Below are 26,211 nucleotides of genomic sequence, written 5' to 3' on the forward strand. Positions count from 1 at the left end.
ACAAGCAACAGGTGAAACAAATCTGGCGGATAGAACACAGTCCTGCAGCTGAAATGATCCAGTGTTACAGTCATGCTGTATCGGACCAAAGGTACAATATAGCTGAGCATCCTGCCCCCGATTGCTATGATTTATTGCATTTCTATGCCACTTTTTGGGATGCAGGTGGCGCTGTGGGTTAAACCACAGAGCCTAGGACTTGCCGATCAGAAGGTCGGCGGTTCGAATCCCCGCAAGGGGGTGAGCTCCTGTTCCTCGGTCCCTGCTCCTGCCAACCTAGCAGTTCCAAAGCACGTCAAAGTGCAAGGAGATAAATAGGTACCGCTCTGGCGGGAAGGTAAACGGCGTTTCCGTGCACTGCTCTGGTTCACCAGAAGTGGCTTAGTCATGCTGGCCACATGACCCGGAAGCTGTACACCGGCTCCCTCGGCCAATAAAGCGAGATGAGCGTCGCAGCCCCAGAGTCGGTCATGACTGGACCTAATGGTCAGTGGTCCCTTTACCTTTTACCTTTATGCCACTTTTCATTCAAACGAACCTCAAAGCAGCTTGCAAAGAAGAAATAGCAATAACATAACAAAGCATAACAGAACATTGCAGCTACAGCATAAATCACAGAAAATAATTACCAAATCATCAGTAAGACAACCGCAATCTATAAAACACTATTAACAAAACAGTGACTAACAAATGAGCTAAACATTACAATTACAGCAAAAGTCATATTATGTGATTAACAAACGGACACAGAATCTATGAAATAATATTAACAACATTAACAAAACACCAGATAAAAAAAATAAATGGCCAGCCGGAAGCTACCGAGAAGCCCACAGAGCAGGGCATGAAGACAGCAGTCCCCCCCCCCACTCTGCTGCTGTTATTCAGAAGCAGGCCACTGCCTCTTAACATGGAAGTCTGTTTGGCCACCATTCCTTCCAGCACTCATGTCCAGAGGTGTGTGCTGGTGCTTGCTTAGCCAAAATGTCATCACTTGCACTTAATACATACGTATAGCAACAGGCTTGGGAGGACCTCAACATTTTAATAAGTTATTTAAAAAAACACCTCACTCATTAGTCCAGTTAGTAGAGCATGTGACTCTTAATCTCAGGGTTGTGGGTTCAAGCCCCACATTAGACAAAATAAAAAATAAAAATAAATTCTCCATTGCAGGGAGTTGGACTAGACACCCTTGAGGTCCCTTCCAACTCTACATTTCTATGATTCTACTATCTTTAAATGGGGGGGGGGAATACCTAACTGGGGCTTGCAATGGGGTCAGGGACTCCCTAAACACTCCAGTGAGGATGTTTGGTGGTCAAGGACTGCTGCCTACCTGTCGCATGGCTGGTGGACGCATGGAAAGTCCAGGTTGGGAGGAGGTTGGAATGGAATATTTTGAAAGAGAGCATGGCAGACTGAACACTGAACAGGAGGAATTCCATGATGCAACATTCCGTTTCAGGTCCAACTTGTCAGGACTATTAATCATGGATAGGCTATTTGTTAATAGGCTATCCATTGCTAGGCCAATCTTTATGAATCTTCACCTCAGTTTGTGGCCATCCCTGCATCTTGTGGCGGTGAGTTCCACTGTGTGGTGCGGACAACCTTTTAAACTTTGGCCACACCCACCTTGGCATGTGTCCCCCTACCCAAGGGCTGACCATGGGTCAATGCAGCTCTCAGTCCAGAAATGGTTGCTCCCCACCACTCTACCCCAAAGCAATAAAATCTCAGCATGTGCAATGTCAGGGATTGGGGGAAGGGGGTTCTACCCAGTGAAGACCAAGCCCCTCTTGTCTCCATTTGTTGTATGCAGCAGGAGTAACACCTGAATGGGGCTGGTGATGACTTCTGGGGCAGTTCACATATTTATTTATTTTTTTAAAAAAATATGCATTTACATTCTGGTTGGTGTTCTGCCAAAAAGCAAGAAGGTACCAGGTCATGCTCAGCTTTTATCTCCGTACTTTCTTAGCTTATGCCAAAAGATGGACCAGGTGATCCTCTGTCTTGCCGCTCAAGGGGTGTGGGGCTCTTAAGTAACATGCCTAACATTTCACTCTGTGGGCTGGATTTAATCACGGACAAATGAATTTAGGCGAGATCGTAAAGGGTCGCGCCCAGCACCTCCAGCCAAAACAGTTTTCGTTGGGTTTGCCCTTGCTCTTTGAAACGTTTGCAAATTCCTCAACATATGAATAACAAAATCTTACTGTAGGCAAAGATTTTGAAGGGGTGGGGGAATCATTGCAGTTGGGTTATAAAGGGCAGCAGCACAATGGAAAGTGCGTTTCAGTTTCATAGGCTTGGAAGGGGTTCAGCAGCAAATACATGATCAGAAACACATTGAATGTAACTGATATTAGATGCTTACATGAAATGCCACTATTAAGATAATACATATTAATTCCTTATTTGTACAATGGGCTAAAGAATAGGCCGTACCTTAAAAAGAAAAGAAAAAAAGAGTTGTGGGCCAATGCTACTCCTACTCGGAGTAGACCCATTTAAACGAATATTTCAGTGGTTCTACTCTGTGTAGCATCAGATAGAACACCAAAATTCCTACTTGTTGTTTGTGGTTTGGCTTGGGAGCAGTTCCTGCGAAACCTTCTTCTAAAAATGTGGCAGTAGAATCAGAGAGTCAGAGGCATGATTGAAAGTCATCAAGCTCACCCCTGGACTTGAAGCAAGTAGTCCAGAATTAGAGTATCTCCAACAGATGACCACCCAGCCCTTGTTTGAAGAGCTCCAGAGAGGGCTATCTTCCACCCAGTGATAGCTGAGGCCCAGTGGGACTGGTAGGGCAGAAGACAAGGAGGTCAACAGTAGGGGGAGCCAGAGCAAATGATAAGCAGAGCCAAGTAATCCCAGTTTTGTCCCCAACCTGCTCCCTGCTGAGTTCTACGAAGACAACTTGGATGTAAGCAGGAAGGCACGCAGGTCGGGGTTGGCTGAGAATTGTTAAAGTAAAGGTAATGAGAGCCAGTGTGGTGTAGTGGTTAAGAGCGGTAGTCTCGTAATCTGGGGAACCGGGTTCGCGTCTCCGCTCCTCCACATGCAGCTGCTGGGTGACCTTGGGCCAGTCACACTTCTTTGAAGTCTCTCAGCCCCACTCACCTCACAGAGTGTTTGTTGTGGGGGAGGAAGGGAAAGGAGATTGTTAGCCGCTTCGAGACTCCTGAAGGGGAGTGAAAGGCGGGATATCAAATCCAAACTCTTCTTCTTCTTCTTCTTCTAAAGGGACTCCTGACCATTAAATAATAATAAATTAGTTCAAGTCGTGACCGACTCTGGGGTTGCGGCGCTCATCTCTCTTTATTGGCCGAGGGAGCCAGTGTACAGCTTCTGGGTCATATGGCCAGCATGACTAAGCTGCTTCTGGCGAACCAGAGCAGTGCACGGAAACGCCGTTTACCTTCCCACCAGAGCGGTACCTATTTATCTACTTGCACTTTGACGTGCTTTCGAACTGCTAGGTTGGTAGGAGCAGGGACCGCGAAATGGGAGCTCACCCCCTTGCGGGGATTTGAACTGCCCACCTTCTGATCGGCAAGTCCTAGGCTCTGTGGTTTAACCCACAGTGTCACCCGCGTCCCCTGAGAATTGTTAGGAGACTCCTATACCCTTCTATAATTCTCAGAGCAGTTTAACAACCAATCCCTCTTCCCAGGGAACTCTGGAAACTGTAGCTCCATGAGGGGAGTAATGGTCTCTTTACAACTCTTAGCAAACTAAACTTCCCAGGATTCTTGGGGGGTGGGGGGAGGCATAACTGTTTAAAATGGCATGATACTTCTTTAAACCTATAGTGCTGAAGTTTCTGAGGATGGACCTCTTCACCCTGGCCTTTGACACCTGGAAGATATGTTTGTAGCACCCACCCTGCTATTGCAGCTGTAATTTGTTTTAAGCTGTTTTTAATGCTAAAAAATTTAATGGCTGTAACCTGCCCTGGAATCTTACAGCGAAGGGTGGGTAAGAAATTGAAACAACAATGTGAACTGGCAATTCTGCCAGGGACCTTCTGTGTGTGCAAAGAGCACGCTCTGACACTGAGCTATGCCCTTTCCCCTTGACACGGGATCAGATCTTTATTTCTTTTTTAAACAGATCTCTCTTTTTTTAAAGCCTATTTGCTACTAAATCGGAACACTTGCCGTCAAATTAATAAACATGCTGCTTTGTATGCAGCATATTTCTCAGCGTATTGTCTGTTGCCATTAAGTTCTGGTCTCCCCCTCCCCTGTTTGTTGTCTAACATCTATGTATATTTCTATGTATTTTCAATGCATCAGATTCTTCAGGATCAGACTTCAGTTCATCTAGTTCAGAGATGGGCAAGCCTGTAAATGATAGTGCCTCTCAGTTTCTCATTTCCCTGCTTTCAGTCTTAAATTCAGTTCTCCACATTTCTGCATCAGTTTGTGACACCCCCTCCCCCCAAAAAATTTTTTTACAAAACTTTATCAGCATTTTAGTAATTCTCTTAATGCCTTTCTGCCCAATGTACACATTTTTATAAGCAATCTTCTCTGTTATAATGCACCTAGGGATGTTATTTTCGCAAACATATGTGTGCATTCCCCTCCCCCGCACCATTTCCCCTAATATGCAGACTTTTGAAAACTATTTTGCTTGGACAACTGAATCTCAAAATTCAGAGCAGCGTGAATTTCGAAGGTGGTCTGTGTTTCCATTTGGGCATTGTTCTTGGAAGTGTGAATAAAATGGGTTCACATGAAAATGCAAACCAAATTTCTTCACATCCCTAATTCTGATAGCCTCTTCCCCACAGTGGCCAACCACAAGGGAATCCCACAAGCAAAACTTAAAGGAGTATTTTTCATAAACTGATTGTTCCCCCCACTGCCCTTTGGTGTTCACGGGTATATTCAATGGTGGATTTATGGTCTGTGGGGCCCTGAACACAGTCCTCTTTTTGTGTGTGCACAAGTAAGCATGAATGTGTCTGAAAATAGGTCAGAGCTAAATGCATAAGAATGAGTTAATAACACAGGTTATCTTTCTCTACTATTATATTATTAAACTGTGCTTTTTGTTTCTCATTAATGATATGTATACATAGAGAGCTGTAAAAAGAAAACACCACCTTCTGTCAGAAAATGAACTTTATTTAAGGGAACAAAATGGATGAAAATTAAAAGACTTTTGTAAACTATTCACAGGTAGTCACAAAATATACGTGTTTTTTTCCTGGCATTTCCTTTTGCACAAGGAACTTGCCGTAATTTACGTCTTGCTATGCAGAACTTTAGAGGGCTGAAGTTTATTATTTGTTTTATTTATTACATTTACATCCAACCTTTTCTCCAATGAACTCAAGGTTTACTTTCGTGGTGCTCTCCCTCCTCATTTAATTCCCACAGCAACCCTGCGTAATAGGCTAGGCTGGGAAGTGAGTAACTGACCAGGGCCACCCATGGCAGAGAGTCGATTCAAACCCTGGTCTCCCAGGACTTAGTCCTACACTCTAACTCTTGCAGTACTCTAGCTTTCTAAATGACTTTAAATTGCCAAACTCATGAAATGCTCTTGAAAAATATTATAACTCAGGGAGGGGTCTCTCAGCTGCATGGGCCCTTCTACATATACTGAGTGTACCTATAAATGTACCATTGGGTAAACTGCTTATGAACATGGAGGCTCTATTTAACTGCCACGGCCAATAAGCACCAATAAACATATTCTCCATTTAATTCCATGTAAAGTGACCACTGATGTTTCTTTTTGCAGAAAATTCCACACATGAATGATGTGTTATTTGGGGAAATGCTTTCTTTTTGTATATTTGAGAGCCCGTTTGTTCTCCCTTATTTAATAAGGGATGGTCAAAAGCAGAAGTCAGAAGTGCCAGTTGCTTCTCGTAAATCTCCTCCACCTTAACCAAACAAAACAGAATGTGCCAACTCACAGACAACCCTATTATTTGACTTGCCGAAGAGCTTCTCCCAAAATTAGTTTTCGCTGAATGGGTGGGGGTGGGGTATGAACTCAAGACACTTCAGAAAGTGCATTGGAAAAACTAGCTGGTCATATAGATTAGATATATATATTAACCAGACTTTTGAGAAAATAACGTAAGTCCATGAATGAAGAAGGAAAGTTATATATTGAGGAAAACAACACATGACACAGAATACAGTTAGTTGGTGGTGGCTTTTACCTGATTTAATATTTGATTATGACAATGTTTAATTGCTGTAACCCACCCTGAGGTCTTTGGGCAAACAAGAAGATATAAATAATATAAGCAGATAAATCTTTGCATCTCATGTGCGGTTGTTTTTTTTTAAAAAAAAAACAACCTGCCCCCTCAATGCAAATACTAGATTTAACGTTAGGGCTAATTTGCCCCTAAGACGTCAATCATGAACAGAAACTCTCCATTCCGCAGAATGGCACTAGGATAAATAAAAGACAGCAAGACTTTGATTTAAGTTGGCTGCGACCTTTGAAACAACGTAAATTAGAAATCTCTACAGGTCTACGAATAATAATCCCGCAACTGAAAATGCCACAAGATTTGACATTTTGTGGCAGAGCTCAGCAATATACACCTTGGGTAAAACACTAGGCTATATTTGTTCCTTTTAAATATTTAAGTTGTTGTTTGTAGTCGGGTTCATATAGCAACACAGTGTAAGTCTGTTGGTGTTTCTGCCACTCATTTGACTTGTTATTCCCCCTGCTGACACCAGCGATCCCAAACATGTCAGGAAATAGGAAGGGAAATCTGTTGTGAATGAAGAGGAATAGGTCGTGATTAGTAGAGAGAAGACAATGTATCAGTTAAAGATCAAGTTGTGAAGCTGAATTAGCCAGAGAATAATTAACTGCTTGTTAAAATGTGAATCTGAACAAGTTTTATCTGGCAATCTCATTTGTTGCTGATTTAAGCAATCTAACGCCAACCAAAGAAGAAATCTGGACTTTTTTTAAAAAAACCAAAAAAATTAAAAAGTTAATGCAGCAAATACGTGCACATGAAAAGAAATTGTATCATACCTATGAAAATCACTCTGGGAATTTAGCTATGCAGCCCACAAGACTTAACTCCCCTGCGGCAGAAAGAACAAAACACAAAATGAATACATTTCACATTCATAGGTATATATGTTTGCTAATCTGGCGTGGGGGTTATTACCATTACATGCAGCAAATTTTATGTTTCTTTCATTTTAATATGCTCTGTTATGATTGTGCAGTATTTACATGAGTCTAAGTCGCTTTTATTTCAAGGGAACTAGCTTCCGAGTGAACATGCTTACGGTTTACGGGGCTGCTGCAAGTTTAAACATTTCCCCTAAGGGAAAAATGTTGGACATATTTAGAAGAATTATTTACAGTCTGGGGTGATATACTTGGGCTGCAATCCTACACTCCCTTCCTCTGGGAAGAAATGTCGTGGAACTTAATGAGGCTTACTTCTGAGTAGACATGTCTAGGCTCACACAACTGATCGATCTATTGTTGCAGTGCTGAACTGATTTAATAAGTGAGTAATGATCCCTGTTTTCCTCCAGTAATACGTTCAATATTCTTTTTACCTGATGTAATATTGATAGGGAATCAAATGAAATTCCTATGGGTTGCATCAGTCTAAATACCGTTCAGAGTAAACTCATTTGAATGAATGAACCTGTTAGTCAAGAGCATTGATTTTGGTGGGTCTACTCTTGAGCAGGGCTAACACTGGACACAACCCCAAATTTGGGTTGTTTTACAAACTGTGTTAAGCTTCCATTAGAGATGGGAAGTCTAGATGTTTGACACTTACATTGCTTCCCTGAGCAATGAGTGGTGTGCCTGGTGCTTTGGTTGTTAAATTCAAGCCTAATAAATTTATAAACTCATTTTTTCAGAAAACATTCTTGACAAAGTCCTATGCAGTATTATTTTTTGAGTGCACTTTTTCCTCCAAGGAGCTCAAGGTGGCATACAGGGTTCTCTATCCCCCCACCATTTATTCCTTACAAGAACCATGTAAGGAAGCATCAGCTGAAAGGCAGTGACTGGACCCAGGTCACCCAATGATCTTCATGTCCAAGTGGGGATCTGAACCCTGGTCTCTCAGGTCCTAATCCAACCCTCTAACCACTACAGCACATTGGCTCTCAGTAATAAAAATGACCAATGCAAATACCATTGAAATGCACTAAAAGAAGGGTAAGCCAGCACAGTCCTGTTATCCAGATGTTGTTGGACTACATCTCCCAGCATCCCTGAACATTGTCCATCTTGCCTGGGACTAATGGGATCTGGAGTCCTGCAGGATCTGGAGGGCCCTGTTACCACAGCACTAAAACAGCCACACTTTGTAATGATCTAAAAAAATCAGCTCCAAAACAGTCAACTAGCCCAGGATAAACTCAGTAACCTATCAGCAATTTAAAACGTCTCCACAGCCCAGATTACATCAAGGACTGAAGGCTCGGAGGGGGGCAGAAATTTCTTTTTTCTTTCTTGGATTTTATTTCCAGTTTCTAAACTACCTTGCTCACCTCTGTGGAAGGTGCACATACAATGGACAAGAGAATCTGGTTGATATATAAAGGATGGCCAAAATAACCACCCTTCCTCTTTAAAATGGGTTCAAAGTGGTTTATCATCATAATTGTCATCAATTTATTCATCACCTTCTCAGCCACCATCTCAAGGTGATTTACATAACAGGTTTTAAAAAAAGGTAAAAGCACAGCAACAAATACATTTAAAGCAAGACTGAAACCCTAACAAGTGGACAATTTGCAATAAAATATTCATTTTCATTTTATTATCAAATATATGTAGGCTCCAGATGGCACACAAGGTTCTCCCCCTTCTTAATTTATCCTCACAACAACCCTGTGAGGTAGGTTAGAATGAGAAACTAGTTTTCAAAATCACTCAGTAAAATTTTTAACCCTAAGTCTCTTGGGTCCTGGTTCTACACTCTAACCACTACACCAGGCTGGCTCTTTCCAGAAATCTATTCAGAAGGGTGTCCCATTGAATTCAATAACACCTACTCCAAGGTAAATGGGTATAAGATTGTAGCCTCTCTAGCTATTTTTGCTGGCATTTTATTGTAGTAGGCTTTTGCCTGCTAAGGTTTAAAAAAGGAGGTTATTTTTATCATGATCTCTGTCATTGCTTTTGAAGAGATTTCTTTTTAAAAAGTTGTGTACTTTATATGTTGTGAATGTTACCTTGTTTCATTCTTTGTATTGTAATGTATATTCAATATACCACGATTTTAAAATGCTGTCATCTGACCTGAGTGATGCATTGACACTAGACGGATGTGGTAGAAATTTTTACAAAAATAAAATATTTCAATAGTAAGAATTTGGAATAACAGCATTTGCCATTAGTTGCTCCACAATACGCTCCTTGAACAAACTGATGTTGCCCCAGTAACTTCATCCCTGAGAGCCAGTGTTTCCCACTTCCCCTAGAAATCTAATCATTAAACACCTTAACCTTTTAATACGGGATAAATGCTGTATTAAATGAATCACCGGAGGAAAATGTGGATCAGTCAAAAAGAAAGGAAAAAGCAAAAACCTTGAATTGTGCCCTGCTAGACTAATTAATTATGGTTTGCAAATAGACAGCCAGTTTTCCTCTCGCCATACTGGAAGTCTGAACAACCTTTGATGAACCAAGATTTTAACGCTTGAAGCCACAAATAGCAACAAGAACAGCTCCTTTTAACTGTTAAACGATGGTTTTACACCAAATTAGTGTTCTGAGCAGCTAAACAGAGATGATGAGGCTGAATCTGCTTTAAATTGTCAGGTTCTCGGAATCTTGAAGGTTTTTTTTCTCCCCTGGTTTGATCTGCAGAAGTAGCAATGCCCCCTAATGGATGAAGATGGAACTCCTTTCCTAATCAGCTCAGCAGGCTTCCTCCTGATAAAGATCTTTACCCAGACTTTAAATCCTTTAAAACAGATTTACAAAGCAAAAGTTTATCTGGAAGAATAACAAAATGCTGAGGTGGAGGCTTGAAAAATATTTGGATTTCTCTGCTGCACGCCAGTACTTGAAAGAGGGTGGCTCCCGAATTTCAGCAACACCAAAATTCAAGTTGAATTCTGCGGTTTTCAGTTTTGATCTGAAAATTCATGCCCATTCATTTGGGAAGCATTTAAGCACCTTCAAAGCAGCACTTACAAGCACCCAGACAATAGGTTAACCCTTTTTTGTCAATTCTGCATGGTGTATTTTTTAAAACTGGGAACTCTTTTAAAACTGTGAACATTTGTTCTCCAGATTAACACCTGTTCCATTTCATCCACAGAACAAAACATTTAAAGACTACATAATCAATGAGGCAATGCAACTGTGAGCGAAATACACACTTAATGAGAAAGGCTAAAGGTTTGTGTAGTTTGAGGAGTACGCACACAGTGGGATGATAGTGTAACTTGGAGTGGCAATGGATGTATTGGGTTGCCATTCGTGGACTAACACTAACCAGAGTAATTCCCAAAACAGAAAATGATGGGCACACATCCTGATCTGGACAATTTCCAGATTGCTAAATGAATTTTCTATGGAAATCTGTTGCTTGTGACTGGGAAAATTGAATTGTTGCCAGAATCCTTCCTTAATAAACAAGTAACATTTAATGAAAGTGATACATTGTTTGCACTCAGAAAACTTTGCTTTGTTTGTCAAAATCTTTGAATTTTGTAATGTTTATCAAAGTTGTGGGGTTGTTTGGTTTTTTTAAAAAAAATCTTCCTATTTGCTGTAGACATCTCTGCTTCAACATGAGTATCATAAATGTGTCTCCATAGTCTCTTTTCTTTTCTTTTCTTTTCTTTTCGGTGCCATGACTCGGATCTTAGTCTTATTAAGACATGTGGACTCCAAACCTGCTCTGATGTGCTCACAGATCTATCTCCCCCTTCCACTCCAGTTGTGGAAGCCTCCGCACACAGAGAGATTCTCCCTTTGCCTGAATTTGAACTTTGAATTTGATTCAAAGAAAGTTTATTGTGCTGAAATCCCGGGTGTAATACATTTACCTGTGTGCAAGTCCTGTCGAGCTCAATGGGGCTTGCTTCTGAGTAGGCTTGCGCTGCAATCTAGTCATCATTACCAAGTGTCATTGGTTTCATTTATATTTAAAGAACAACTCATTGACTTTGATGTGGGGTCATTGATGTTCTGGAGCATGGCTTAAAAAATAATAATCTGTGAATTTGGGGGCTGTGGCTCTGTTGTCTGTACTTTGAAAAACTTTCCAGGATTTGAGATTTCATTATGTCAGCACATATAATCTGCACATCCCACTCCCTGCGTATATGTTACCTGTCAACAGATTCTGAAATAATTCCTATGACTCTTCACAAAATAGTAACACACGCAGAGGTCACCCTGCCCTCCAGCTCCATTAAGCAAAATCTTTCTTTCTGTACTTCATACAGAGGATGAAACTAGTTGTTTCCCCACTCATTTCAACCATCGGCAAACAAGACATACTGTCCTACAGATTTTTATCATATCGCTAGTGGTGTCTTTTAAAATCTGTTGTTAAAGCTGATGCCTACCTGCCTCTCTATTTATCCAGTGTTATTGGGATTAAGGCAAACATATTTATAACGCAGAAATAAAATTGAAATCCTAAGGATTTAATGCAGCAAGCTACATTTTGACAAAATACTAATGTACAAATGCCTACAATCCGGCTCGCAAGAAGAAAATACGGGTGGAACAATTGGATTGAAAGAGTAAAATAAAACCAAGTGAAATAGTGTGAGCCGTGTGAACTTTTTAAAAGCTGCTTTTCCTTTGTATAAATCTCCCCAGATTCTAAATGTGTGGTTTTTAAAAAAGATTGTTGCCTGCCCAAAATCTTCCGGGAGCAAGGCAAATTAAAAACTGACTGACAGATGTAGAGATGTACGCATTCAGTGGAGAGATGCATAAGATGGAATGCTGTATCTGTTAATGAAACCTCTAATCGGCTTGCAATAAATCTGCAGCGAGGAAAAAGAGCTAGCAGCTTTTGAAAAGAAAATCTGAAGCATGTAGGGCAAAATATGTTATAAAAACAAAAGTTACAGTGAATAAAGGGCATGCAGACCTCTGAAGTAACTTTCAACAGCAACCAGTATTTACCCAGCAAGTTTTCTTAATAGGGTGATAGATTACTGAGGTTTCTCCAGAAAGGTTCCAAACACACTGAAACTGGAAGGTCTTATATGATTCCTGAGAAAGTGTGTGCATTTCAGTCTTGGGAAAGTGGAGGAGGGGTGGGAAGATGGGCAAAACATTGAAAGAGAAAGATCCGGTACCTACAGATTGAAGAGTCCACCTCTCTCCCAAGCCGGTTGCTTCTCGTCTGCCGGTCTCCCTTTCCTTAAGGAAAATAAAGGAAGCATGTCTCTCTAGCACAGCTTCAGAAATAACCCATCAGGAAGTTGGCAACATCTCCCGACTAAACAATCATTTACGGAAACACAACGAATGCATAAAGGCTACTCGTTTTCCTGAGGCTGCCTTGGAAGGCGGAATTGCACAGAAACTCTGAAACAAACAGATTGCAAATCTGACGGCCGGACATGTCAGTAGGAGAGACGGGCCTTTCCCTCCCCACCTCCCTGGCCTGAAAGGCAGTAAAATTAAAAGAAACTGTACTTCATAAAAGACCGGAGCAATTTTCCATGAACCTAAAGCAATCCATGCTCCTAAAACATTTACACAGCATTTCATAATTTCCTTGCTCCTCCAGAAATTTAGACTGGAGTATTTCCTCGCACAAAGTAAGAGAGAACAAGACAGAATTGTGTCACTTACAATGTATTTTCATGTGGATTTGTAGACATTGTATTGTTAGCATCTCAGACCAATTTTAAGAAACCAGAAACCAAATTACACTCAAGAATAACAGCTAAGTGGAATTCATTTTAATCTGTTTGCTTCCAGACCATGTACACAAGCTTGCGTCAATGCTAATAAATTCCGAATTCTTGTCACTATTTAGTTCCACAGTCACTAGCACGGGGATGGGAGGTGCATTTGATTGGTTTGCATTTTGATAGGAACCTCCCTCATTTGCATTTCCCAAATCAGAATGCAGACTGCAACACTAGCTGTCTTTTGAAAGCTGCACATCCTCAAGTTTTGCAATGCACTTTTCCAGCTTAACCATAATGTATAAAAATGCATTCTATTTTTCAAAATTCCCTGGGAAAGTGGTAAATATTGGGCCAAGTTACATCAAAAGTGCATGCATTAGTATAAATGCACACACACGAAAGCTCTGCACAATTTTTAAAATTGCTATCTGGTGCAGAAAAGGGGGTGACCGATTTTATGATTAGAATTTTAGAAACTGAAATTGATATATTTGACCATCCTCAAAATCAGCCATAATCAGTCACTGAGAAATTGGTTAAAGCTTGATATGGGGCTAGCCCATAGTGCAGGTTTAATTGGTGCAAGTTTCAATTTATGCAAATAAATGTAAGATAGATGCCTCTTGAGATAAATTCTGGCACCACAAGTGAAATCTGTGTCAGTGGTTTGGTTTTAGAGGGCACAATTCTGAATTTCTTTTCACTTCTCAGATGTTGAGTAAAGGTTGTCCAAAACCTTTTGTATTGCCAGTAGAAACAAATCTTGTCTCTTTTATCGTTTCTCCAAACTGAAGGCAAAACTTTGTTTATTTTTAATTTGCTCATCGGAACACCAGGAAGCCACTATGACAAAGAGCTCACTGTCTAGGAATATAGGCAGATTTGCCAACTTTTAAAAATGATAAAGAGACCAGAAAAGAAAGGTTGTTTGAAGCAGTTAAAAACATAGCAAAATTCCTTTAAACTGAGTTACTTTTCTCCATTTCATGCAAACATTTTTGAAAAACTGCAATTTTAAGTCACCAAATCCAATAGTCATTGTATATACTTTCTATAAACAAAGTATATATACTCTCTAGCAAATCCTGTGTACTAATTTTACACAAATGTGTTTGGGGTTACATTGAGTGGATACTGCCAACTGCCTTGACGCCACTCATTGTGTGTAGCAAAGAAAATTGGGGCATCTAAAAGATCAAGATGTATATCACGGCAAACGATAATAATGAAATGCACCTCATAAAATTAAAAGTTCTGCAACTCAACAAGGGATCAAAAGACATCATGGTGGAATGCATCTAATTGCATATAAGAAAAATATATCTACTATGATTTCATAAATGTTTGAGTTATAGTAGCCTAAAAAACAACAACCCCTAAGCAGTAACAAAATAGTCTTAAGTGTTTTATTCCTTAATAAAAAGCACCTCTCACCATTTGTACTGGTGACAATCACTTTTTCCAAAAAATGGAGGCAGTTTGAAAGGGGGAGGAATGCTTGTGAGTGATATACTAAACTCACTTTGGTTTCTGTTGAACAGCTTTTGCAATGTTTCAAGACCCCTTTTTCCCCAAGTGACAATGGCACAAAAGCACTATGTGTGCACACCATAAGAAGGAAAACTTTCAAATCACTTAAAAAATAAAAATAAAAAGTCATCTGATAACAAAATTAGAAGTAAGCTTTGCCCTTGCAAAAAAAAAAAAAAAAAAAAAAGCTCTGGTGAGGCTGGGGGAAACAGACTGGAACTGTGACATGGGGAAGGTGAGCTTTAATCCTTGCCTCTGCTATGATCCGATTCAAATCCCCACATGCTCGCTGTTTACAATGGAAGGAAAGCTCCAATTGTCTCCAAATGGAAGGAAAACTCATTGGCTCCAGGTGGGAAGAAAGCTCCCATTGACTTCAAATGGAAGGAAGGAAATTCAACAGCATCTGGATGCCCCAAAGCTCCCCACACACAGTTTATATAGTTGTCATGCTAATTTGTACCTTAGTGTGACACTGGGGATAATTCTCTAAAGTGAAGGGGTGTGTGTACACACATACCAGTCAGAAGCATCTTACTAGGAGTGGCAAAATCACTACAATAGCTTCCATGCCAGGTGGGTCACTCTTGCTTACCAGGAGGAAGAGGGGGAGAGGCAAAGTGACAGGAAGGTCAGCACTATGCAAATCTAGGACGGTATATAGCAGCCTCAGCCAGCATGACCAATGACCAGGGATGATATGAGTGTGGTCCATGCTAATGAAGACAGCAGTTCCTTTTTAGTACGGCTGATGTATGGATAACACTTGTGCATCAAGCACCACTGCTTCTGAGTTACATTCAGTCACATTCCACCAAGCTAAGCAGTTGGCTCCTTACCTCTCTCGCTCTGACCTAGCCACTGTGATCCACGCAACGATCATCTCCAGAGTGGATTATTGTAACTCGCTCTATGTGGGGCTGCCCTTGAGACTGACCCAGAAACTCCAGCGGGTGCAGAATGCCGCAGCGAGACTCCTTACGGGGTCCTCGCTGCGAGATCACATTCACCCGGTGCTATACCAGCTGCACTGGCTCCTGGTGGAGTATAGGATCAGGTTTAAAGTGCTGGTTTTAACCTTCAAAGCCCCATACAGCCTAGGACCCTCGTACCTACGGGACCACCTCTCCTGGTATGTCCCACAGAGGAACTTACGGTCTTCAAACAAAAACATCTTGAAGGTCCCAGGCCACAGAGAGGTTAGGCTGGCCTCAACCAGAGCCAGGGCTTTTTTGGCTGTAGCTCCAATCTGGTGGAACGCTCTGTCACAAGAGACTAGGGCCCTGCGGGACTTGACATCTTTCCGCAGGGCCTGCAAGACAGAGCTGTTCCACCAGGCCTTTGGCCAGGGTACAGCCTGACTCCCTCCTTTGGCAATCCTCACAGAACTTCTAGCCCAATGGTTGCCATTAATTTGATTGGAATTAATTTTATAATGAAATGATTTTAGAATGTTTTATCGTTTTACTGTTGTTAGCCGCTCTGAGCCTGGCTTCGGCCGGGGAGGGCAGGATATAAATAAAAATTATTATTATTATTATTATTATTATTATTATTATTATTATTATTATTATCATCATTATCATTATCATTATCATTATCTTCTATCATTTCTCCACAATCAACCATGCAATGCTGGCATATCAATTTGCAACAGCGATGAAGAACCCGTGGCCCTCCAGATATTGTTGGGACTCCAACTCCACATCGTTGACAGCCAGCATAGTCAATGGGAGGGGATGATGGGAGGTGAAGTCTACAACATCTGGAGGGTCACAGGTTCTCCACCCAAGTAAGACTTTTGGTCAATCTTCCCAGCGCTTTCTTCTGGGGATTGAAACTGGACCCTTTGGCAGGCAAAGCATATGCTCTAACATTGCACTTACACCCCTTCTTCAAGCGATGGTGCTGTCTCTGTGGTACCGAATGAATCCGCTCAGAAGATCATGCACCTGCACAGGGGTCTTCTCAGTGGCTTCCCTGCAAATGTGAAATGTGTTTCTCTTGGAGATCCATCGCGTCCTGAGCATCTTTAGGGAAATGTAAAAGTCAAAACACGTGGGTTTGTGGCAGGTGCCTGATGTTTCTTGCAAAAGCAATGGACCTTTCTGCAAAAACATACACTTCTGATTCAGTGGTGAAATGGTTAGAACTCTCTTGCTGCTTTTTCTGGTACTCAGCACTGAAATTGGGTGAAATGATGCAGCAAGAGCTCTCAATATTTTGCCAGCACGCTGTAGCTGCCTGCTTTCACCACTGATACAGTTCAGAATATTAGAGAGAGAGAGAGAGAGAGAGAGAGAGAGAGAGAGAGAGAGAGAGAGAGAGAGAGAGAGAAGTAACATGATTTGAAATGAGCCAACTTTTCATACATGCTATTTTCTGGTTTGCAGAAATTTCAGCGTAGAATTCGGCCTTCTCTGACATATAATTTTTGGATTTCCACAGTGCTGAACTCAGATGCTTTGGGGTTGCAGGGTGTGAACTGACCTTGTGCCAGGATTATCTTCAGATTGGTTCATAGATTTCTAACGATGGGTTATGCCGAGAGTTTGAATGTCACTGTTGACAGTAGCGCGCATATATATATATATATATATATATATATATATATATATATGAAATAATAAATGTTTTCTTGCAACTTGGCTGCCTTCCACTCCCTCCCAGTGATGAGAAGGCTCTATAAACACTGGATAGGAGATTAGCACTGCTGTTCTAACCTCATATAGAGATCTGGGCCTTGGAGATGGTTTGGCCACTGGCAATCTGATGTGGTTCACAATGCCCTTTTGGGGTTTGTTTTCTTTTTTTAGGGAAGGACTGAACCACTGGAATCGCAGATCCAAGCTGACCCTGTTGTCTCCCACTGTGATTTACCCTTGAAATGTGCTGGGCAAAGAAGCTTGTCACCTATTCCTATCCTCCCCACTCTCTCCCTCCCCCTTGTGTGGGGGAGTTAACAAGTCAGAGATGGGTGTCAAAGTTATCTTGAGGAACCATTCCAAAAATCCAGCCAACTTTTTAATGGATGATGCCTTTGCGCTTGGCAGTTAGGCTGGGCAGCCTAAGAAATGTGAGCTGGGGACTGCCAAGGAGGATTTCCTAGCAGACACTGTGTGTTTGTGTGTGAGAGAGAAAGAAAGAAAGATAGAGAGACCCAATAGCATTGTAACTTGCAAGTTTATATTTCTTTAAAAGTGGGGGGGGGGGAGAGATCATCAGACAGAACAATTCATTATTTAGATCTGGTTCTAAAAGGCTATTGATTTATGAATCAGAGGCAGCACCCCACCCCTTATCTCTTTGACCTCATCTCCTGATGCCCCCCTCCCATGAGGTTTTACTCCTCCACTTCTGCCACTCTTAACTGCCTGATGATCTCACACTAGGGATGAGGGTGGTGGAATGTGTTTCAGTTTGCATTTAAAGGTAAGCCCACCAAATTCGCAGGCTCTGAAATAATACACGAACCGAAAAACAGCCATCCTTTGGAAGTGGCACTTTTTTGAATTTTGCAACGCAGTTTTGCCACCAAGTCATGTGTCTAAAAATGCATATGCCAGGGTAAAGCATAAATAAAAAGGCATGTGTTGTTGAAAATGCCATGCAGTAATGCATTGGGTTGTATCCCACATTAGTCCTACTTAGAGGAGACCTGTTGAAATTGATGGGCATGACATAGGTGCATTGAATTCAACGGGTCTCCGTTGAGCTGGATGCTACCTGTTATATTAGGGAAAGCTGGCTGGCTAAAAATGAGTCTATTAGGGAAAATTGCATAGGAAAACGTGTACATTAGGAGAAAGGTGTGCTCAAGTGCTGATGAATTTTCATGAGGACTTTTTATACGTGTAAACTGATCTGGAAATGTGAAGATTTGCACTTAAGCTTGGAAAAATGACAAACTGAGAAAAATCAATACTGACAGATTTGTCTCTCTCCTAAACTAGTCTGCTGCTTCTCCCTAAGTGCCCCCTTAAGATTGGATTTTTCTCCCAGAACAGATTATCACCTTTCTCTCTAACCTCCTCAAAGCCTGGGATCCACAGAAGATAAAACTCCCCCCCCCAAAAAAAAACCACTCCTCCGCCAGCCATACTCTTTGAATCAGAGTCTGGTTGCACCCCATCAGTGTGAGGTTAGAGCTCTAGACAGCAGAAGCAGGTCCTTTATAATGGTGGCTTCCAGGCTGAAGAATATATTTAATTACCTCCAGAAAATGTGGACCAATAGTGAACAACTTTTGGTCTAGCAGGTTGTGCTTTATGTATTTTTGTCAGGCAGCTTTTGTGAATTTGTAAATGACGCCTATTCTATTTCTATTATTTGATTTGACTTCCCGGTTTCAGTGTGTGCGCACGTGTTCTGAACTTTCTTCTTCTTCCTTTTTTAGCTTCTTGGAAAAGTGGCATTAAAATGCTTTAAATAAATAACAGCCAAAATCCTCTAGCCAAAAGTAAGCCTGAGAATGGCAAACTGCACTGCCCACCATTTAAATTTAAATTTTATCTATTCTCTTAATATTTAGTTAGTTAAAATTTACCCAACCTTTCCACTTACATTTTCCATGGCAGCCTGCTAAAACAGTCGTGAAAAATAGCAAATCAAAGCAAATTAAAAATGACAGGAACAAATAGAATAGTATTACCGGCAGTTAATACAAGAGAATTCAGCTAATGTTTATGAAGGCCCAGATATAGGGGAGAGGGAGAGGATATTTGCCAAAAACATTGGTTTTAACAACAGTAGCCAGACTATGCAACCAGTTCCTTTCCTTGGCTAATCCTGTGTTCTTTTTCCGTTCTCTCTAAATTTAGCAGGCAAGCTTTTTGGGGCAGAGACCTAAATTTTTTTAATGCTCATGAGAGGGCAGAGTCATTTAAAGCACATTTACCAATCATCAGCAGGCAGGTGATGCCACCATTGGGGTCTGCCTGGTTTGTGTTGACCCATGACAGGGCCTTTTCAGTGGTGGTTCCCCACTTGTAGAATGCCCTCCCTAGTAAGGTGTGCCTGTGTCCATCATTATTCACTTTCAGGGAAAATCTGAAAGGATTCCTGTTTACCAAGGCATTTGGTAGGATACTGTCCCTAGATTGGATGATGTGTGTGTTTTTTTTAAAAAAACTGCTTTTTAGGTGTTTTGAACCATAAATGTTATTTAGATACCTTTAACTGTTTCACAGTGTTTTCTTTTTGTTTTTAAATTGTGGGTCACTTTGCCGTCCAGCTCTTTTGCGAGTACGGATACAATGTAAATGAAAATGAAAATCATCATCATCGTCATTTAAAGCACATGGCTTCCCTCAAAGAATCGCGGGAACTGCAGTTTGTATGGATGCTGGGAATTATAGCTCTGTGTGGAGAAAACTACATTTCTCAAGATTCTTGGGGGGGAAGTCATGGGCTTTAAATGTGTGCCTAATGTGCTGTAAATGGACAGTGTGGCTCTGCACCTTTGTAAAGTCTAGTAACCTGCATGATGCTGATGCTAGCCGAATCTAATTCGGATCCATCATTTCGATTCGCTTATTTTAACTTGTAATGCACATAGTAACACTGCCCATGATATACATGTCGACAAGAAAAGTTGTATATATAGTGAATCAGATTTGCTTCTGTTTGTTTGATGGCAACTTTTGCAGATTTGGATCATTTATCTCAACAGGATCAAACCTCTCTTTGGGGTGAAGTCACAATTATCAGATTTTTTTAAATAAAAAATGTGCAGAGAATTTAGGAAGCTCCAGGGATTCGATACCCACTGGCTAAAATCCTTTCATATGCTGGACCTACCACAGACTAATTCACATTCTTCACCGTCACCTTTCTTGCACCACAGAAAACCTGAAACTCCAGAACGGAGTATTTACTTTATCCCAAAATACATTCAAATCAAAACAACCCTCCAATATATAACGCCCTCCCCAAAGTCCCCAAGATCTTTAAATAGAAAGCTTCCTTGGTTAACAATTCTTTCCCGCACTGCTCCTTTGGATCATTTTACTTACCCTCAGTCCCTATAGGGCTCATTGTTTTCCCTTTAGGGTATGAATTTCTTCTACGCATGTGAACTGTTTCCAAATCTCTTTTAGAAGTCTGCATTCTAAAGTGCCACTGCTAATATATATTTGTTCATGTAGAAGGAGGAGAAAGAAAGAGTGGGGTGGTTGGAAGAAGGGCCATTTGCCTCTAAGACCCTCTCCAACTAAGAAAACAGATTGCAGTTAAAATGGGAGGCAATTACCTTTATGAGACACAGCAAATTGCTCCTTTGAACCCTTGAGAAAGTTCCCTGGTTCCTTCATTGTCTGTTTGATGCATCTGATGGTCAAACTCCTAGGGCCCCCAAGACAGCACCCAAGTATGAAAACGGGGGTTTATTATTCCTAATAAAATACCCACATGCACCGCATGACTAGGAAATGGTGATGGCACTTAAGAATCCTAGTCTGAGAGGCAGAAAGAGGTGGAAATCCAGTGTGTGGATGTTTGTTCAAATGCCATTTCAGCCTTCGTTCATTTAGTTCAGGTGTTTTTTTTAATTGGCAGTATTTTGCTCAGTTTAAAAGAGATCTTTCCATTCTCGCAAGATCTGCTTTACCCCCCTCCGTAATTGCTGTCCGCTGTTTTTATCATCTGCCTTTTCCATCAGGACTCAAGCAATATAACCTTTTTTTATGGACAAAATGTTAGCATGAGTTTGTCTCCTTCCATAAAACGGTTATTACAAGCAGATAATTTCCCAGTGAAAACACACACTTTCTAAAGAAAGGGAGGGGGGGAGGAAAGGCATTCTGACATGCTTTGTTTTGCCATGTTCAGTTTACATTTATTATTTTAAAATGATCAAATGTTGTAATACAAATACACACCCAAGAGTTGCTTTGGTTTGATGTACCGAAAGCAAAACATTTCTAATTGTCTCCCTGGACATATTTTGAAAAGTAAAGCTTAAAATGAACATTGAATTTCTTAAGCATCGCAAGATTTAAGGTTGTGATGGTGCTTTTTATGATTTTTTTTAAAAGGCTATTTGGATAAAACATATGATCCAAGGGTGAGAATGAATTAGTATTTATTTTATTAACAGTGGCAAAGGTGTCATTGGCCAGGACAAAGGAAAAGGAGCATCTTAATCTTCAATATGGCAATGGAAATCATTGACCAGTGGAAGCTAAACTGGGAAGCACTGGGAGCACTATGGGTTCTGTAAGATTAAGGTATTGTTGCATTCAGTTGAAAGAGAAGAAAGACGTAGAAAGACAGAGAAAATAAGTGCAGGTGTTTGTCTGAGATTGTTAGAGGAATTATGGGGCGTGTTATTTCGGTCTCACAAATATTACATAAATGAAATTGTTGTTTTATTTTGGAGTGTGTATGTCATAGATGGTGGTTGCTGCAATTTTATATGAGGTGTTTTCTCTTTTTTAAAGCATACTATTAATTCCTAAAAGATTTGGTTAAATTTGACAATCAGATTTTGTTGCTTTTGCTGACCTGGAAAGTGAAGAAAAAAGTACCATTCCCTAAGTTCATGATGCAAACCTGAACTCAGTTATTCTTGCATAAGTGCCATGGAACTCAGTGAGGCTTATGCCCTGCACAGTGGGAATTAGCAGGATTGCCCCCCGAAAATCTTAAAATAGACCAGCTTGTATTTTTAAACATAAGGTGTAACTGTCAACAGCTTGATAGCTTTTGGGGGGGTGCACGATTTTTAGCAGTTTAGTACAGATTCCCTGAATTACATGTGTGTGATTCAATTAATTACCAAAGCAAATTTCCATATATTTGGATGGTGCTGCTAGAATAGGATAATTGAGATGTCTGTTCCATATGATGTTGGAAATGTACTTTTTTGTCTCTTGGGGACCGTATCGAAGACATTTCTTTTTCAACAAGCCTTTAAGCGGAAATTTTTATATCGGTTTGCCATTGCAGTGGGTAAGGAATTGTGTGTGTGTGTGTGTGTGTGTGTGTGTGTGTGTGGCTTTTAATTGTCTCTATATATGAAGTTGTTTTCAATTTTTTGCAATACAGAATTCTTTTGCATAGGTTTTCTTGTTGGTGTTTTTATTGTTACATCGTTTCGAGATCTTTTCATAGGAAGCAGTTTTGTAAATGAAATCCAATAAATAAAATCGCCAAGGAATACCCACTCAGATAAATGCGTGGATTTCATGAGCTTCAGTATGTCTCCCCCCCTAAAAACCCCCCTCTGTTTATTGTACCTATTCATCCCAGTGCTGATTATCTTTCTACATGCACAGTGTGCTGTTACTTCATTGTCGGATTCTGATGCCCATATTCTGAACAGCCTTCTGAAGCAGGCTGATAGGTCCTTGTCTACTTCCCATAAATTATTTTCTTTTATGCAGTTGTTCCATTGTGTTGTGTCTGTCATTTCTTCTTTATGTTCTGAGAAATGGCAAAACAAAATGAAACACTTAAAAACCAATTCATCCCAAGCAATCACATTTTTAATGTGAAACATTGTCAGTCTTGATGGGATAATCTGAGTATTTGATCTCATATATTTCTCTTCAACCCATTTTGCCCAGCTCATGGTTTGGTTTTTCTGCCTATCTTGGGCAAACTTTTTTTTAAAAATATATATATATATATATTCATCAGGAATGTTTATCCTGCAAATGCACCACAACAGGTAAAATTACAACAAAATGACAACATTAACAAGGCAGGATAGAGAGGAATTCATTTGGTCTGCTTTTCACAGCTGACAAATCCAATCTAAATCTCCTAAACTTGGTTGCAGATCATAAAGCAGTTCTCAGTCAAATTAAGCACTTCTTTGGATTTTTGCAATGCAATTCTTGTCTACAAATAGCACACACAAAGACACATACTTTTTACATAATAAATGAATACAAAATATACTGAAAAACATTGAGAAAAATGTTTATTTTTATATCAAAAAGTGCACATAAAATGCATACAAATTAAGTGCAGACTTTTCATGCATTCTCTCAAAATATCTGCATGGAACGGGACAAAATGGAAATGGGGCAGAACTCTTAGGTTCATCCCTACTGTGGAGGCTGGCATAACAGATAAATTATTTGATTAAAAAAACATTGTAACTAGCAACTAGCATTGTAACTATGCTGCCTGCAGCAGCATAGTTACAGTGGTACCTCGGGTTAAGAACTTAATTCGTTCTGGAGGTCTGTTCTTAACCTGAAACTGTTCTTAACCTGAGGTACCACTTTAGCTAATGGGGCCTCCTGCTGCCGCCGCACAATTTCTGTTCTCATCCTGAAGTAAAGTTCTTAACCTGGGGTACTATTTCTGGGTTAGCGGAGTATGTAACCTGAAGTGTCTGTAACTCAAGGTACCACTGTACTAACTAATGGAAGATGGTTAAGGAAGGGATCATCCAAACTTCATGGAACAAGGTATTCCAATGTTTAGGTGTGGCTTTAACTCCTGCCTAAGCCACCAGGTTTCCACCATAGGTGGGATACAGAGAGGGAGCCATCCATCAGACACATTCTTGAGGGATAAGGCTTTCAATGGCTACTGCTACGACGTGTTATGTACTACCTCCACTCACTGGGAATCAGAAGTGGGGCAAGTCCTGCTGCAGTCACTGAGGTCTGGTTTGTGGATATCTAGACAATAGGATCCTGGCATCTAGACAACAGGATCCTGGCTCAGGCCTTTTAGTCTAGTTCAGTGTGGATCCTCTCCTTGGGATGGGACAGTTTTCTCAGCGTCAGTGAAAGCAGAGATTTGCAAGACACTACATGACCCGATAGATATAGTGTTTCAGGAGTCCCCCCAAATCACACTCACCCACCCTTGGTTACGGCCCTTGGATCCAACTTGCTTGCACTAGCAAACTGCCCTAAGGCCATTTGAAACTTCCAGGTATAAGGATCCATAGCTCATCCTTTGTATACAGAACCCCGGCATGTTAAGGTAGGGCTGGGGAAAGATCTCTATCTAAAACCCCAGAGATTCGGAGCCAGTCAGTCTAGCTGGTACTGAGAGTTAGATGAACCAATACTTGATCAACCCAAGGCAGCCATTTATTTATAGTGCTCAATGGGGCTTAGTTCTGGGTAGACACACATAGAAATGGTACTGTGAGAATATTTATATCCCCCCCCCCCCCCTCTTCAACAGAATATTGCTCTAAGCAGCTGAGAAAGAAAAGGAAATTCATCAGCAGAATAGAAATTTTAAGAAAAGGGATTTGAAATGCCCCCTGGAAAATCACACACAAAAAAGAAATAAACAGCCCTAAATAATAATAATAAAGATAGCACTAATGGCAAGAACATAAGGAAAGCTTGGCTGGATCAGGCCAGTGGCCCACCCAGTCCAACATCCTGCTCTCACAGTGGCCAACCAGACGCCTGTCTAAAACCCCAAGCATATCTCCGTGAGGCATATTTTATGTCTACAATGCCTCTGATGTTATAGTTGCTTCTTCCTTAGCCAGTCAGTTTTGCACCCTCCGCTGGGCTATCCTGCACAGACTGAGCAATGGTGAATTAGAGCTGCATTTTGCCTGGAAACAGGCAGTCTGTCTGCATCTAGGCAGTTGGTTAATTAGTGGCTTTGCCAGTCTGTTAGTTGCGCTGTTATGTTGGGTTATGGAAATTCTTCTTCAGCCAAGGAGAAACCCTTCTGGATGCAAGGCTTCAACCTCTACTTCCGCAACACTTTGAACCAAATAAAAAGAAGGAAAGAAAAATCTTTACCCAACAAGTCTCTGGTTTGCTATCCTGCTATTATTGGCTATGACTATTTTTTTTATTATTATAATCGACTAATAGGCCCTTTCCAAACATTGCAGAGGGCTTTGCAACTGTTTGTTCTCTCTGTTTCCATTTTACAGAGCGAGATTGAGGATATGCGGGGCGCGGGTGGCGCTGTGGGTAAAACCTCAGTGCCTAGGACTTGCCGATCGTCAGGTTGGTGGTTCAAATGGCCCGCAGTGGGGTGCGCTCCCGTCGTTCGGTCCCAGCGCCTGCCAACCTAGCAGTTCGAAAGCACCCCCGGGTGCAAGTAGATAAATAGGGACCGCTTACCAGCGGGAAGGTAAACGGCGTTCTGTGTAAACGGCGTTCCTTGTCACGCTGGCCACGTGACCCGGAAGTGTCTGCGGACAGCGCTGGCTCCCGGCCTATAGAGTGAGATGAGCGCACAACCCTAGAGTCTAGCAAGACTGGCCTGTACGGGCAGGGGTACCTTTACCTTTATTGAGGATATGCAGGTTACACAACAAGTCAGTGGCAGAGAGCTGAGTGATTTGAACCCAGGTTTCCTACACATAGGTCCAAATTCTGACCAGACATGTTTCCTCCCAGTGCAAAATACTGTGTGCTGGCTTTCTGTTGGCAAATGGGGTGGGGTGGGGAAATCCAGCAGTTCCCCCTCGTTTATTGTTAAAATGCTTTCCCCTAGGCAGGTTATAAAGCTGAATTTGGAAAAAATGTATTAAAAAGCACAGACTGGGTTGATGACAACCCCACAACCTAGTTACTCACATAATTTCTACCCTCTACATTTGTTGGCTGCAAAGCAGACCTGAAAAGTGGGGAGAGTTGGAGAGATGAAGAATGCACATTACTAGGCTTGGCCAATCCCTTCGTTTTAAGGAGTTTAGCAATGATCCCTAAGAACACATTTGGTTCTAATCAGGCTACATTCACTGGAGTACATCCTGTTTGTCTTCACTTATTATTACTGACAAATTATCCTCCTCTCAAATCTCAGGGAGCGCTCACTTTATCCTCGCATTAAACCTGATTGGAAA

General features: G+C 41.1%; 1 long non-coding RNA gene across 1 annotated transcript; it reads right to left on the reverse strand.

Moving 5' to 3' along the window:
- Nucleotides 1–6,335: 6,335 nt before the first annotated feature.
- LOC308590944 lies at nt 6,336–7,113 on the reverse strand. Its single transcript, XR_014009957.1, has 2 exons — nt 7,039–7,113; nt 6,336–6,766 (listed from the first exon to the last, which is right to left on the reverse strand). It is a non-coding gene; the product is annotated as an uncharacterized lncRNA (long non-coding RNA).
- Between the last annotated feature and the right edge of the window lie 19,098 nt (nt 7,114–26,211).

The sequence above is a fragment of the Podarcis bocagei genome (genome assembly GCF_964188305.1).
Source record: "Podarcis bocagei genome assembly, chromosome: 7".
Taxonomy (NCBI): Eukaryota; Metazoa; Chordata; class Lepidosauria; order Squamata; family Lacertidae; genus Podarcis; species Podarcis bocagei.